At 29.5% G+C, this 17,563-nt stretch overlaps 1 long non-coding RNA gene across 1 annotated transcript; it reads left to right on the top strand.

Annotated features, from left to right (window-relative positions):
- Positions 1 to 3,291: 3,291 nt before the first annotated feature.
- LOC116000328 lies at positions 3,292 to 4,479 on the top strand. The gene is made up of 2 exons (XR_004094091.1): positions 3,292 to 3,937; positions 4,179 to 4,479. It is a non-coding gene; the product is annotated as an uncharacterized LOC116000328 (long non-coding RNA).
- The last annotated feature ends 13,084 nt before the right edge of the window (positions 4,480 to 17,563 follow it).

Raw genomic sequence — 17,563 nt, 5'->3', positions numbered from 1 at the left:
TCCAATTTGTACTTTAACTCTTTGATTTACTGAAAAGACTGGGTAGTAGTCGGTGCGCCCTGCTTTGAATTTGGTGAAGCGCATCTTGTAACTCTCATCACCGCTCACTCTATCACCTCTTTTAAAGTAGTCCATCTTATACTTTAACTCGTCGATTTACGAAAAGGTCTACTGTCATTATTTGAATGTGTGTTTTGAATTGGTTTAAGCGTACATTGTAACCTAAGCGGTAATAAACTACATTGAGTTAAGCTATCTTAAATTTTTCATCGATTTAAATCAATAATAAAATAGACAATTGTCACGAGAAGTCGAACTCAAAGCTCAGTACGGTGAAATGAAAGTGTACATTATAAAGGTAAAGAGTTCTACAACATGGATTCTCATTTTTTACTTCATCACTTTTACTCCCTGACGTGCCAAGATATGATATGTTATCTTCATCGTATGAATCCTGAGATAGTGTCAACATCAAACTTTTGTGTGAGAAAATATAAATTGGGAGTTTAACTTAAAAGTTCATGTAGTATTTTTCAAAAGGTAAATGATATTTTGGAGGCTTGGAGTTTTGGTCCAAGTTTGGTACACCATTGTTTCCAGCTGGTGCAGAGGCTACAGCTGTCGCCTGCTTCTCTAGGTTTTATCTCTCTTTTTAAAAGTCTTGACACCAAAGTAAGTCACGTGACGGATGATGATAAAATATAGAGAACTTTTACGACACTTCTATCCATGAAGGGACAGACAATATAGCCCACGTTGGACTTCGGGCCGGGCCCCATCGGACGCTATAGGTCCCACCCTAAGGTCTTGACGTCACCCAGTCATTGAGATATTCGAGAAATTTCAGATTGTTTTTATCTTGCCTTCAACGCGCTATTCGCTCCCCTGAAGCTCCGCCCATCGCGTTCTCCCCGCAACAGTTTGGCGTTGGGTTTCACGCGCGGCTGCTTCTCCTAGGATTACCGTTTCAGTTTCGCGAACTCCGAGGCTGGTGAATGGCCACGTTTGTGGTGTCGAAATACGGAATTATTCTACATGTTTTACAACATTAAATATGATTTTCGATAATATAATTTATTTCATTATATAAACAAAACATAAGATCAATCAAACAATATGAAAATACCATAAGATGATCGTTTATATGAATGAAAAAAAATGGTGAAATAGTTTTTAAAGGATACTAGACGGTTTCTGATTCATTCAATAATAAAATTTTATACATGAGATTAATGAAAAAAATAGTATTTAAATGACACTACACTCTTTCCTACTCATTAAATAATACCGTGCCCACAACTTATAGAGTTTATAAAAGTGACTGTAACTTAGTGGTAAGAATTCCACGTCGTGGCCGTGGAGATCTGCTCTCAAATCTTAACAGCCACTACACGTTGGAATAGCTTAGATAACCGAAAATGCCCAAATTTTATTCACGAAGTGGTCTTTAGTGGCAAGATACTTATCCATTGGGGATTAATCAATGTATTCGACGGTGGAAATTTTGGGTACACCAACAAAAATAGTTAGGTTAGAGTGTAGTAAAAAAATTGAAAATTTTAGTCAATGATATAATCATACTATGTTGTGTGGCCAATATGTACTCTAAAACTGTCGGTAAACTTGCCCTCTTCCATCTTCCAAGTTATCCTTATCAGACTCAATAAGCTTGATTTATTGAATTGGAGCATAACCTCAACTCCAATATAACTGAATATGCATGGCATTGATTTTAAAAGTAAATGATTATTGGGAATAAAATAAAAGCATGAATATTCAGACAAAATGATTATAGATCAAACTACATTTTAATATCAAGTTTAAAGGTTGACAAAATTGTCACAATAGAATTTTAAAAGACTAATATTATATGACCCCATTTGTGCTATATCAACACACCTATAACCAATTCACTATTATAGCACCAAGAAAAAGTATTTAAGTTTAGGTAGATTCATATATATTGACCAAACCTACCTTGCTTGATTAAGTTATATTCAATAATGTCAAAACCTTGTGGTCTAGTGACATTTGGTTGTACTTCCATATGGAAGGAGGTGGGTTCAAGCCTTCAAAAACTGAATTATGTTGTAAATAGATAAATAAAAAAAAATTAAAAAAACCATCCAAAAATCTTTTATCCATTTGTTCAAAAATCATCATTAAGTTTTTAAGGTCGGTAAAATACATCTAAAAACTTCTATTCGGAATGCTCTTATTTAATTTACACTATTTAGTGTCATGAACCTAGGAAATAGGAATACATCCAATTGAACGTACAACCTGAAAAATATTTAGGCAACTATACTATATACATGTACAAATAAAGGTTGTCAAAACATTGTAGCTTGGGCTTCAGAAAACACGTACAAAGTACACAGACAACAGTCCTATAAATAAGCAATAGTATACACAATAATGTAGTAGCTAGCATCTGGAAAACATAGGACAATGCTAAGAGAACAGTGAAAAACAATCAAGAAACCAAATACGCCTTAGAGCATTCTAATTGTACATTTTTGGGAGGCTTTTTATTTTACTTTAACTTTTTTTTTAAAATCAAGTTTTAAAGTTAGAACTTGGATTTTGTAAAAATAAAGATAATAATAAATTTCTATAGAGTATCTTTGGAATTGAAACATCATAATAATCGTTGGTTGGTGACCACTTCCTTTGTCCCTCTTTTTCCTATTTAATATAAGTTGGCTTCCATTTTAATATGGTCAGAGGCTCGGAGCAACTATAATTGCTCTAGTCATTCTTCTTCTTCTTCTTTTAAATTACTAATGTTTTTATAATTTAAAAATATATAACAAATTTTACTATTTTAGAGCTTTTTTTTTTTTTAAATTAAAATTAAAATATATTTTTTGTTTTGACGGTTTTAATTAAATTATAACTATTATTAAATATAAAAAATTCATGTACGATTTTTGAGAATCTAAAAAAAAAAACGGGTCGTGCAATGTGTCTACGCACAAAGCATGCCCAATGGGTACGGTGCGTCATCACTACTATTGCATGGTTTTTCCCTTCTCTCCGCCTCTCTCTCTCTCTCTCACAATGGAGGTTATAAGTTCGGCTCCTATTGAGAGCGGCCAATTGGCTTACTTGGTTTGACCTGAACAACTATATGATGTGCAACATAAATTTGTTTATATCTTTGTTGTCCTTTAAAGGTTATGAACACAAGATATAGTTTATCCCGTGTATATTTTCGAGTAATGATTGTGAGTTTCTCTTGTCATTCCAAAAAAAAAATTTTACCTTTGATCTAGGGTTGCCCTTAGAATGACATGTGACAATCAGTAATGATGGGTTAAGACACTACCTCTTATACATTATGAGATTGAGCACATAGTATATAAAAATATGAAATAATGTAAATTCTATTGTCAAATTATACCCTTAGTTGTGATGATATACACAGTATTAGAGTCAAAATCAGACCAAAAGTCATAAATTTAAATTGTGCACGACCACTTGTTACTTGTACTTGTACTCCATCACACATCCTTTAATTGTCCTGCGCCTTAATCTCTACACTCTCACCTGCCCCATACCCCATTGAGATTTGAGGCAAGGATATAGATAACGTGTTGGGTGAATGTATAATTGTCATCACTAGTGACATCTTATCTCCCAAGGGGCCAAGAGCTAGCCATTAAGCCATTAATATGTGTGCAGGGAAATTGTACCGACGAAGCACCTTGAAAACCAGTCCTTAGCTTTTTCGCACACTCCATGCCTTACCTGGTCCAAAAAGGACGACTTGTAAAGCTGCCGGTGGCCTATGATTAACGTACCGCACAGTTGGTCCAACGCGACAGTGCGCAGAGCTGTCCAACATTAAAAAAACAACACATGACATTGCTGTGAGGTTGGGTGGTATGCCTGCACTCTGCACTCCTCGCCGTTGCGTATATCAACTCTGGCGGTGATTTTTTTTTATTTTTTATTTTTATATACATTATGTATCTCAGCCACCGAAGGAGGTACATCGCCAGTCACCTCATCAGTTCAAGGGTTCTCGCCTCTAGTCCCCTACCACAACTTCTCTGATCTGTCTATTAGAGATTAATTATATTAGTTTAGCAGTTACATGGACAAAAATTCAGTTTTTCATTCTCGGATGAAACACCTTTAACTTGGATTTCTTTTTTTTTTTTGGGGTTCAGGAACGGGTCATGGATAGTTCTTTGTGTGTTACATGTATTGGCTCGAAGGATCAAGTAGCAGATGTTCTTACCAAACCGCTTGGGGGGATTCTTTTATGCATTTTCAGTCCAGAGTTTCTGAAGGATCTCTATCTTGTCGGGGCGTATTACAGATTAATTATATTAGTTTAGCAGTTATATTTATTTGTTGTAGAATAAGTCTTTTGTTGTTCTTACTAATTAATATGTAACCTCTTTCAAGACTATCTTTGTTGTATCTCTATATATTCTGATTATCTCAATAAAATATTATCATTCCAGACATACTCTTATACGTCAAGGTCTCTTATTAATCTTAGGTAATGAAATTTAAATTGCTAGAGCAAGATTTTAAAATGATTGATGAATTGAAACCAACTGAGTTAGTCCGGTAAGCGGAATAATTCCTATACCATATTCGAATCATTTCATGAAAGAAAAAAGAAGAAAAAGTAGGGATGCTCCCAGCTTTGCAGACATGAAGGGTAGTTGGGGGTATCTCTCCTTTTTGTGGACTGTACCTGACGTTGTACTCCATCTTATTCCATTTCTGTCTTTTCGATACCCTCTCATTTCTCTTTGAATAATTTTTCATTTCTTCTTTAGTATAAAAAGTGAAATGATGAATAATTGGATTATATGATTATTTTTAATAGTGTCATGTCTAAAAATATCTTTATTCAAATTAGAAAGTGACGGGTGCAGGGCAGTAGTTTTATAGTTTGATAATCAAGGATTCCTATTTTCAAAACCAAAAACACATGATAAACAAGAAACTAAAGCTGACAAAAATTTCAGAAACTTTGATCTGGATTGCAAAATTTTCTAAAAAGAATTGACAATTCATTTTGATACAAAATTTTCTAGATATGAAGTTTAGTAAGTTTAGAACATATACAAAAATTTTCATATCAATCCAAAGTTTAGAAGTAGTTTTCTAAATTTTTTCTTTAAAACTGCTTCAGGTAGACCAGCACCATTATGCAGAACTTCCTACTTTTAGCATCAGGTCATATACGAAGCAGGGCTATGATTTTTTTTTCTTTTTTTTTAATAAAAATTTTAATTAATTTTAAATTGTTAAAATATATTAAAAATTATGTTTAAAAGTTTAGCACCACATCTTTACGTGTTAGTGACCTGTAATACCAGGTAAATTTAAATGTCAATTTTTTTTTTCTTTTTTGCATAAAATGTGTCAAATAGGCATAATTGGACTCTCAAATTATTTAAAGTTTCAATTTGGTATATAAACATGCCAATTTATTTCATGAAGACATAATTACCTGTTAGTGACATGTAATAACAGGTAAATGTAAATGTCAATTTTTTAGACCCTCAAACTTTTTAATGTTGCAATTAGATACATAAACATGTCAATTTAGTTCATAAATACATAATTACTTGTTAGTAACCTATAATACTAGGTAAATTTAAATGTCACTTTTTTTTTGCATAAAATGTTTCAAATAGACAATCGAACTTTATATGAAAAATCAATTAGGCCCTCAAACCTTTTAAAGTTGCAATTAGGTACATAAACATGTCAATTTAGTTTATAAGGCATAATTACCTATTAGTGACCTGTAATACCAGGTAAATTTAAATGTCACTTTTTTTTCTTTTTTTCTTTTTTTTTTTTTGCATAAAACGTGTCAAATAGATCAGCGAACTTTATCTGAAAAATCAATTAGGCCCTCAACCTTTTAAAGTTGCAATTAAGTACATAAACATGTCAATTTAGTTTATAAGGCATAAATACCTGTTAGTGACATGTAATACCAGGTAAATTTAAATGTCACTTTTTATGTTTAAAATTTGTCAAATAGGCATCAATTAGGCTCTCAAACTATTTAAAGTTGTAATTTGGTACATAAACATGCGAATTTATTTCATCAAGGCATAATTACCTATTAGTAACCTGTAATAACAGGTAAATGTAAATGTCACTTTTTTATACCCTCAAACTTTTTAAAGTTGTAATTAGGAAAATAAACATGTCAATTTAGTTCATAAAGGCATAATTACTTGTTACTAACCTGTAATACCAGGTAAATTTCAAAATCACTTTTTTTTTGCATAAAATGTATCAAATAGCCATCAATTAGCCTCCCAAACTTTTTAAAGTTGCAATTAAATAAATAAACATGTCAATTTAGATNTTTTTTTTTGCATGAAATGTGTCAAATAGACCATCAAACTTTATTTGAAAAATCAATTAGGCCCTCAACCTTTTAAAGTTGCAATTAGGTACATAACCATGTCAATTTAGTTTATAAGGCATAATTACCTGTTAGTGACCTGTAATACCAGATAAATTAAAATGTCACATTTTTTGCTCAAAATGTGTCAAATAGGCATCATTTAGGCACTCAAACTATTTAAAGTTGCAATTTGGTACATCAGCATGCCAATTTATTTCATCATGGCGTAATTACCTGTTAGTGACCTGTAATAACAGGTAAATATAAATATCACTTTTTTAGACCCTCAAACTTTTTAAAGTTGCAATTAGGTACATAAACATGTCAATTTAGGTCATAAAGGTAAAATTACTTGTTATTAACCTGTAATACTAGGTAAAATTCAAAGTCACTTTTTTTTTGCATAAAATGTAACAAATAAGCGTCAATTAGCCTCTCAAACTTTTTAAAGTTGCAATTAAATAAATAAACATGTCAATTTAGATCATCAAGCAACAATTACCTGTTAGTGACCTGTAATAACAGGTAAATTTAAATTTCACTTTTTTTTTTTTTTTTTGCATAAAATGTGTCAAATAGACCATCAAACTTTATTTGAAAAATCAATTAGGCCTCAAACCTTTTAAAGTTGCAATTATTTACACAAACATGTCAATTTAGTTTNGCAATTAAATAAATAATCTTGTCAATTTAGATCATCAAGCCATAATTACATGTTAGTGACATGTAATAACAGGTAAATTAAAATTTCACTTTTTTTTTTGCATGAAATGTGTCAAATAGACCATCAAACTTTATTTGAAAAATCAATTAGGCCCTCAACCTTTTAAAGTTGCAATTAGGTACATAACCATGTCAATTTAGTTTATAAGACATAATTACCTGTTAGTGACCTGTAATAACAGGTAAATTTAAATTTCACTTTTTTTTTTTGCATAAAATGTGTCAAATAGACCATCAAACTTTATTTGAAAAATCAATTAGGCCCTCAACCTTTTAAAGTTGCAATTAGGTACATAACCATGTCAATTTAGTTTATAAGACATAATTACCTGTAATAACACATGTCAATTTAGTTTATAAGACATAATTACCTGTAATAACAGGTAAATTTAAATTTAACTTTTTTTCATAAGATGTGTAAAATAGACCATCGAACTTTATCTGAAAAATCAATTAGGCTCTCATACCTTTTAAAGTTGCAATTATGTACGTAAACATGTCAATTTAGTTTATAAGACATAATTACCTATTAGTGACCTATAACACCAGGTAATTTAAATGTCACCTTTTTTTGCATAAAATGTGTCAAATAAGCCATCTAACTTTATATGAAAAATCAATTAGGCCCTCAACCTTTTAAAGTTGCAATTAGGTACCTAAACATGTCAATTTAGTTTATAAGGCATAATTACCTGTTAGTGACCTGTAATACCAGGTAAATAAAAATGTCACATTTTTTGCTTAATATGTGTCAAATAATCATCAATTAGGCTCTAAAACTATTTAATATTGCAATTTGGTACATAAACATGCCAATTTATTTAATCAAGGCATAATTACCTGTTAGTGACCTGTAATAACAGGTAAATTTAAATTTCACTTTTTTTGCATAAAATGTGTCAAATAGACCATCGAACTTTATCTGAAAAATTTATTAGGCCCTCAAACCTTTTAAAGTTGCAATTTAAATAAATAAACTTGTCAATTTAGATCATCAAGCCACAATTACCTTGTAGTGACCTGTTATAACAGGTAAATTTAAATGTCACATTTTTTTTACATAAAATGTGTCAAATAGACCGTCGAACTTTATCTGAAAAATTTATTAGGCCCTCAAACCTTTTAAAGTCGCAATTAAATAAATAAACTTGTCAATTTAGATCATCAAGCCACAATTACCTTGTAGTGACCTGTAATAACAGGTAAATTGAAATTTCACTTTTTTTTTGTTTTCATAAAATGTGTCAAATAGATCATCAAACTTTATTTCAAAAATCAATTAGGTCCTCAAACCTTTTAAAGTTGCAATTATTTACATAAACATGTCAATTTAGTTTATAAGACATAATTATCTGTTAGTGACCTGTAATAACAGGTAAATTTAAATTTCACTTTTTTTGCATAAGATGTGTCAAATAGTCCATCAAACTTTATCTAAAAAATCAATCAGACCCTCAAACCTTTTAAAGTTGCAAATATATACGTAAACATGTCAGTTTAGTTTATAAGACATAATTACCTATTAGTGACCTGTAATAACAGGTAATTTAAATGTCACATTTTTTTGCAAAAAATGTGTCAAATAGGGTATCGAACTTTATCTGAAAAATCAATTAGGCCTTCAACCTTTTAAAGTTGCAATTATGTACATAAACATGTCAGTTTAGTTTATGAGACATAATTACCTATTAGTGACCTGTAATAGCAGGTAAATTTAAATCTCACCTTTTTTTTTGCATAAAATGTGTCAAATAGACAATCGAACTTTATCTGAAAAATCAATTAGGCACTCAAACCTTTTAAAGTTGCAATTAAATAAATAAACATGTCAATTTAGATAATCAAGCCATGATTACCTGTTAGTGACCTGTAATAACAGGTAAATTTAAATTTCACTTTTTTTTGCATAAGATGTGTCAAATAGGCCATCGAACTTTATCTGAAAAATAAATAAGGCCCTCAACCTTTTAAAGTTGCAATTAGGTAAATAAACATGTCGATTTAGTTTATAAGGCATAATTATCTGTTAGTGACCTGTAATACCAGGTAATTAAAAATGTCACATTTTTTGATAAATATGTGTCAAAGAGGCATCAATTAGGCTCTTAAAGTTGCAATTTGGTACATAATCATGCCAATTTATTTAATCAAGACATAATTACCTATTAGTGACCTGTAATACCAGGTAAATTTAAATTTCACTTTTTTTTTTGCGTAAAATGTGTCAAATAGACCATCGAACTTTTTCTGATAAATCAATTAGGCTCTCAAACCTTTTATAGTTGCAATTATGTACGTAAACATGCCAATTTAGTTTATAAGACATAATTACCTATTAGTGACCTCTAATACCAGGTAAATTTAAATGTCACATTTTTTTGCATAAAATGTGTCAAATAGACCATCGAAATTTATCTGAAAAATTAATTAGGCACTCAAACCTTTTAAAGTTGCAATTAAATAAATAAACTTGTCAATTTAGATCATCAAGCCACAATTACCTAGTAGTGACCCGTAATAACAGGTAAATTGAAATTTCACTTTTTTTTTTTGTTTTCATAAAATGTGTCAAATAGACCATCAAACTTTATCTTAAAAATCAATTGGGCCCTCAAACCTTTTAAAGTTGCAATTATTTACATAAACATGTCAATTTAGTTTATAAGACATAATTACATGTTAGTGACCTGTAATAACAGGTAAATTTAAATTTCACTTTTTTTGCATAAGATGTGTCAAATAGACCATCGAACTTTATCTGAAAAATCAATTAGAACCTTAAACCTTTTAAAGTTGCAAATATATACGTAAACATGTCAGTTTAGTTTATAAGACATAATTACCTATTAGTGACCTGTAATACCAGGTAAATTTAAATTTCCCTTTTTTCTTTGCGTAAAATGTGTCAAATAGACCATCAAACTTTATCTTAAAAATCAATTGGGCCCTCAAACCTTTTAAAGTTGCAATTATTTACATAAACATGTCAATTTAGTTTATAAGGCATAATTACCTGTTAGTGACCTGTAATAACAGGTAAATTTAAATTTCACTTTTTTTGCATAAGATGTGTCAAATAGACCATCGAACTTTATCTGAAAAATCAATTAGAACCTTAAACCTTTTAAAGTTGCAAATATATACGTAAACATGTCAGTTTAGTTTATAAGACATAATTACCTATTAGTGACCTGTAATACCAGGTAAATTTAAATCTCACCTTTTTTTTTTTTGCATAAAATGTGTCCAATAGACCATCGAACTTTATCTGAAAAATCAATTAGGCCCTCAAACCTTTTAAAATTGCAATTAAATAAATAAACTTGTCAATTTAGTTTATATGACATAATTACCTATTACTGACCTGTAATACCAGGTAAATATAAATGTCACCTTTTTTTTTTTGCATAAAATGTGTCAAATAGGCCATCGAACTTTATCTGAATAATAAATTAGGCCCTCAACCTTTTGAAGTTGCAATTAGGTAAATAAAAATGTCAATTTAGTTTATAAGACATAATTACCTGTTAGTGACCTGTAATACCAGGTAATTAAAAATGTCACATTTTTTGATAAATATGTGTCAAAGAGGCATCAATTAGGCTCTTAAAGTTGCAATTTGGTACATAAACATGCCAATTTATTTTATCAAGGCATAATTACCTGTTAGTGACCTGTAATAACAGGTAAATTTAAATTTCACTTTTTTTTTTTTTTTGCATAAAATGTGTCTAATAAACCATCGAACTTTATCTGAAAAATCAATTAGTCCGTAAAATCTTTTAAAGGTTCAATTATGTACATAAACATGTCAATTTAGTTTATAAGATATAATTACCTATTAGTGATCTGTAATACCAGGTAAATTTAAATGTCACATTTTTTTGCATAAAATGTGTCAAATAGACCATCGAACTTTATCTGAAAAATTAATTAGGCCCTCAAACCTTTTAAAGTTGCAATTAAATAAATAAACTTGTCAATTTAGATCATCAAGCCATAATAACCTGGTAGTGACCTGTAATAACATGTAAATTTAAATTTCACTTTTTTTTTTGTTTTCATAAAATGTGTCAAATAGACCATCAAACTTTATCTGAAAAATTAATTTGACCCTCAAATCTTTTAAAGTTGCAACAATTTAAATAAACATGTCAATTTAGTTTATAAGACATAATTACCTGTTAGTGACCTGTAATAACAGGTAAATTTAAATTTCACTTTTTTTTTTTTTTTGCATAAAATGTGTCTAATAAACCATCGAACTTTATCTGAAAAATCAATTAGTCCGTAAAATCTTTTAAAGGTTCAATTATGTACATAAACATGTCAATTTAGTTTATAAGATATAATTACCTATTAGTGATCTGTAATACCAGGTAAATTTAAATGTCACATTTTTTTGCATAAAATGTGTCAAATAGACCATCGAACTTTATCTGAAAAATTAATTAGGCCCTCAAACCTTTTAAAGTTGCAATTAAATAAATAAACTTGTCAATTTAGATCATCAAGCCATAATAACCTGGTAGTGACCTGTAATAACATGTAAATTTAAATTTCACTTTTTTTTTTGTTTTCATAAAATGTGTCAAATAGACCATCAAACTTTATCTGAAAAATTAATTTGACCCTCAAATCTTTTAAAGTTGCAACAATTTAAATAAACATGTCAATTTAGTTTATAAGACATAATTACCTGTTAGTGACCTGTAATAACAGGTAAATTTAAATTTCACTTTTTTTGCATAAGATGTGTCAAATAGACCATCGAACTTTATCTGAAAAATCAATTAGACCCTTAAACCTTTTAAAGTTGCAAATATATACGTAAACATGTCAGTTTAGTTTATAAGACATAATTACCTTTTAGTGACCTGTAATACCAGGTAAATTTAAATCTCACCTTTTTTTTTTTGCATAAAATGTGTCCAATAGACCATCGAACTTTATCTGAAAAATCAATTAGGCCCTTAAACCTTTTAAAATTGCAATTAAATAAATAAACTTGTCAATTTAGATCATCAAGTCATAATTAACTGTTAGTGACCTGTAATAACAGGTAAATTTAAATTTCATTTTTTTTTTGCATAAAATGTGTCAAATAGACCATCAAACTTTATCTGAAAAATCAATTAGGCTCTCAAACCATTTAAAGTTGCAATTATTTACATAAACATGTCAATTTAGTTTATAAGACATAATTACCTGTCAATGACCTGTAATAACAGGTAAATTTAAATTTCACTTTTTTTGCATAAGATGTGTCAAATAGGCTATCGAACTTTATCTGAAAAATCAATTAGGCTCTCAACCTTTTAAAGTTGCAATTAGGTACCTAAACATGTCAATTTACTTTATAAGGTATAATTACTTGTTAGTAAACTGTAATACCAGGTAATTAAAATTTCACTTTTTTTTTTTGCATAAAATGTGTCAAATAGACCATCGAACTTTATTTGAAAAATCAATTAGGCCCTCAACCTTTTAGAGTTGCAATTAGGTACATAAACATGTCAATTTAGTTTATAAGGCATAATTACCTGTTAGTGACCTGTAATACCAGGTAAATTAAAATGTCTCATTTTTTTGCTTAAAATGTGTCAAATAGGCATCAATTAGGCTCTCAAACTATTTAAAGTTGCAATTTGGTACATCAACAGTCCAATTTATTTCATTAGGGCATAATTACCTGTTAGTTACCTGTAATAACAGGGAAATGTAAATGTCACTTTTTTAGACCCTCAAACTTTTTAAAGTTGCAATTAGGTACATAAACATGTCAATTTAGGTCATAAAGGCATAATTACTTGTTAGTAACCTGTAATACCAGGTAAAATTCAAAGTCACTTTTTATGCATAAAATGTATCGAATAAGCATCAATTAGCCTACCAAACTTTTTAAAGTTGCAATTAAATAAATAAACATGTCAATTCAGATCATCAAGCCATAATTACCTGTTAGTAACCTGTAATAACAGGTAAATTTAAATTTCACTTTTTTTGCACAAAATGTGTCAAATAGACCATCGAACTTTATCTGAAAAATCAATTAGGCCCTCAAACCTTTAAAAGTTGCAATTATGTACATAAACATGTCAATTTTGTTTATTAGACATAATTACTTGTTAGTACCCTGTAATAACAGGAAAAATTAAATTTCACTTTTTTTTGCATAAAATTTGTCAAATAGACCTTCGAAATTTATCTGAAAAATCAATTAGGCTCTCAAACCTTTTAAAGTTGCAATTATGTACATAAACATGTCAATTTAGTTTATAAGGCATAATTACCTATTAGTGACCTGTAATACCAGGTAAATAAAAATGTCACATTTTTTGCTTAATATGTGTCAAATACGCATCAATTAGGCTCTAAAACTATTTAAAGTTACAATTTGGTACATAAACATGCCAATTTATTTTATCAAGGCATAATTACCTGTTAGTGAGCTGTAATAACAGGTAAATTTAAATTTCATTTTTTTTTTTTTGCATAAAATGTGTCTAATAGACCATCGAACTTTATCTGAAAAATCAATTAGGCCTTCAATCCTTTTAAAGTTGCAATTATGTACATAAAAATGTCAATTTAGTTTATAAGACATAATTACCTATTAGTGACCTGTAATACCAGGTAAATTTAAATGTCACCTTTTTTTTGCATAAAATGTGTTAAATAGGCCATCGAACTTTATTTGAAAAATCAATTAGGCGCTCAACCTTTTAAAGTTGCAATTAGGTACCAGGTAAAGTTGCACATTAGCCTCCCAAACTTTTTAAAGTTGCAATTAAAGTTGACACATTAGCCTCCCAAACTTTTTAAAGTTGCAATTAAATAAATAAACATGTCAATTTAGATCATCAAGCCATAACTACCTGTTAGTAACCTGTAATAACAGGTAAATTTAAATTTCACTTTTTTTGCACAAAATGTGTCAAATAGACCATCAAACTTTATCTGAAAAATCAATTAGGCCCTCAAACCTTTTAAAGTTGCAATTAAATAAATAAACTTGTCAATTTAGATCATCAAACCATAATTACCTGGTAGTAACCTGTAATAACACGTAAATTTAAATTTCACTTTTTTTTTTTTTGCATAAAATGTGTCAAATAGGCCATCGAACTTTATCTGAGAAATCAATTAGGCCCTCAACCTTTTAAAGTTGCTATTAGGTACATAAACACGTCAATTTAGTTTATAAGGCATAATTACCTGTTAGTGACCTGTAATACCAGATAAATTAAAATGTCACATTTTTTTTAATATGTGTCAAATAGGCATCAATTAGGCTCTCAAACTATTTAAAGTTGCAATTTGGTACATAAAGTTGCCAATTTATTTTATCAAGGCATAATTACCTGTTAGTGACCTGTAATAACAGGTAAATATAAATTTCTTCTTTAGACCCTCAAACATGTCAATTTAGTTCATAAAGGCATAATTACTTGTTAGTAATCTGTAATACCAGGTAAATTTAAAAGTTACTTTTTTTTTTCTCATAAAAGGTATCAAATAAGCATCAATTAGCTTCCCAAACTTTTTAAAGTTGCAATTAAATAAATAAAATTGTCAATTTATATCATCAAGCCATAATTACCTGTTAGTGACCTGTAATAACAGGTAAATTTAAATGTCACTTTTTTTTGCATAAACTGTGTCAAATAGACCATCGAACTTTATCTGAAAAATCAATTAGTCCCTCAACCTTTTAAAGTTGCAATTAAGTACATAAACATGTCAATTTAGTTTATAAGGCATAATTACCCGTTAGTGACCTATAATACCAGGTAAATTTAAATATCACTTTTTTTGCATAAACTGTGGCAAATAGACATCAATTAGGCTCTCAAACTATTTAAAGTTGCAATTTGGTACATAAACATGCCAATTTATTTCATCAAGGCATAATTACCGACTTGTAATAACAGGTAAATGTAAATGTCACTTTTTTAGGCCCTTAAAATTTATTTGATACATAAACATATCAATTTAGTTCATCAAGGCGTAATTATCTGTCAGTGACCTGTAATACCAGGTAAATGTAAATGTTACTCCCTCTATCCCATTTTACCTGTCCTATTTACTATTCATTGATCAAACCAACTCTTTCTTCTTTGTTTATTTTCTTTAGTAATTTTTTATTATTTTTAAATTTAATTTTTTGTGTTTAATAGCACTTTTAATGTAGTTTCTAAATATATAAATTTCATATATTAATGCTAAACTTATTATTATGAAAATTTGGATTAAAAATTACTTCAGTCAAGCATCGTTAAACGAACCAGACAACCATTTTGGGACGGAGGTAGTATTTTTTTAGCATAAAATGTGTCAAATAGGTCATCGAACTTTACCTGAAAAATCAATTAGGCACTCAAACTTTTTAAAGTTGCAATTAGGTACATAAACATGTCAATTTAGTTTATCAAGTCATAATTACCTATTAGTGACATGTGATACCAGGTAAATTTAAATGTCACCTTTTTTTGTGTAAAATGTGTCAAATAGACCATCGAACTTTATCTGAAAAATTAATTAGGCTCTCAAACCTTTTAAAGTTGCAATTAGATACATAAACATGTCAATTTAGTTGTAATTTAATAGTCTATTTCGCACCCGTTGTTATGCCATGGACCAGGAGTTGGTCCGGGGTTATGTTTACAATTTTAGAACTCTATGCTCAGAATTACAGAACTCTATATTTACAATTTCATAATTCTATATATATTCACAATTTTATAACTCTATATTCAATAGGATAACACAATTTTTGAATCTATACAACAAAATTGTGAATATAAAGTTCAAATATTGTAAATATTGAGTAATTTAATTTTGTATATTAAGATCTAAAATTGTAAATATAGAGTTCTAAAATTTTGAACATGGACCCTGATTTACATTGCAAAGTGAACCGGGTACATAACATAATTTACCTAGGAGCACGTGGTCAGCATTCACTCAATGATTTGGGCCGAAACTGCCACTTTCAGCCCAGTTGGAAGCCCTTTTAAAATGACGTGGACAGCCTGATTGCAATTCCAAGTTAGAATTTTCATAATTTTAAGGGACAATTGATAAGTAGCTCATTCAACTTTTATAAAAAATGTAATTAAGTCATTAAATTCTAAAAATGTAATTGATAAATAATAATAATAATAATAATAATAATAATAATAATAATAATAATAATTATTATTATTATTATTATTATTATTATTAAGGTTGTAGATATGTTGTATTGAATTTTGATATTGGACTTGGTATATTTTGTATTAAAAATATTTAAATAATATATTTGACATTTTCATTGTTATTGATAATTAATGAAGATTTGAGTATAATATGATTAAAATTTTGATATTTAAATTTTTGTTTTTACTTAAATATTGTGAATTATACCGGAGCTGGATTCGGAAGCCGTTGTCCAAGTTTTGTCCGGTGCGGAGGATACTATCCCATCTTGTAGCATCCTCATTGCAGATTGTAAGCTTCTCATGGGCCAGTTCCATATGATCGAGATTTCCCACTCCTATCGGGAAGGCAACACTTGCGCAGATTTCCTTGCGAACCTGGGGCAGGTATCTCAGTGGGGTACTAAGTTCCTGGAGCAACCTCCGGATGGATTAGTTAACCTCCTCCAGCGGGATGCTTCAGGCTCCTCTTATTGTAGACGTCACTAATCCTCGGGGCCATAGGTCCCTCCCTTCCACCAAAAAAAATTAAAAAAAAAATTGTGAATTATACTAGTTTGACTATTATTTAAACCCAAAAAAAAAACTAATTTAATTAAAGTTTGATCGGGGATGGGGATGGAAAAAGATTTTCCATCCTCGGCGGGGATGGGGCCAAGGATTAGGGTGGGTTTCGGGGACAGGGATGTGAAGTATATTCCCCGCCCCCGCCTTGTTTCGTTGACATCCCTAATTATTATTATTATTATTATCATATTTAGTATCCAAATTAGCAATAAATAGTTGAATTTGCATTCAAAGATTTGGTGTAGCATTCCAGTTAGCTAGCTTCTTGTCAACATGCTATAGGGGTAAAATTTGTTTAATTGCACCATTACTTTCAAGTTCAATGGTTTATTTGGAGATATTTAGAGTTTGATGGGTTAATTTAATTTTTCATAAAATTTGAATGGCCTATTTGACCCTTATTCGTATTTTTAAATGGATTTTGTTTGAGATGATGTGTGGAGTTAGTTTTCCTATAGTGTTTACCTTGATGTGGCAATAAAATATTTATTCACTAGTTACCATGAATAAGCAAACCCTATCAAGCTTTAAAAACTATACTTATTAAACCATCATATATTACCATGTAATAATTAAATAGGTGAACATTAAAAGAAAAATCAAGTAGAGAATGTAGCTACTTTAGCAAAATTACAGTATGTTATTTTTTTTTAACTTTTTAATAAGAAATATT

This window comes from Ipomoea triloba, chromosome 12 (assembly GCF_003576645.1).
Source record: "Ipomoea triloba cultivar NCNSP0323 chromosome 12, ASM357664v1".
NCBI lineage: Eukaryota > Viridiplantae > Streptophyta > Magnoliopsida > Solanales > Convolvulaceae > Ipomoea > Ipomoea triloba.
This window is presented reverse-complemented; position numbering and strand designations above follow the sequence as displayed.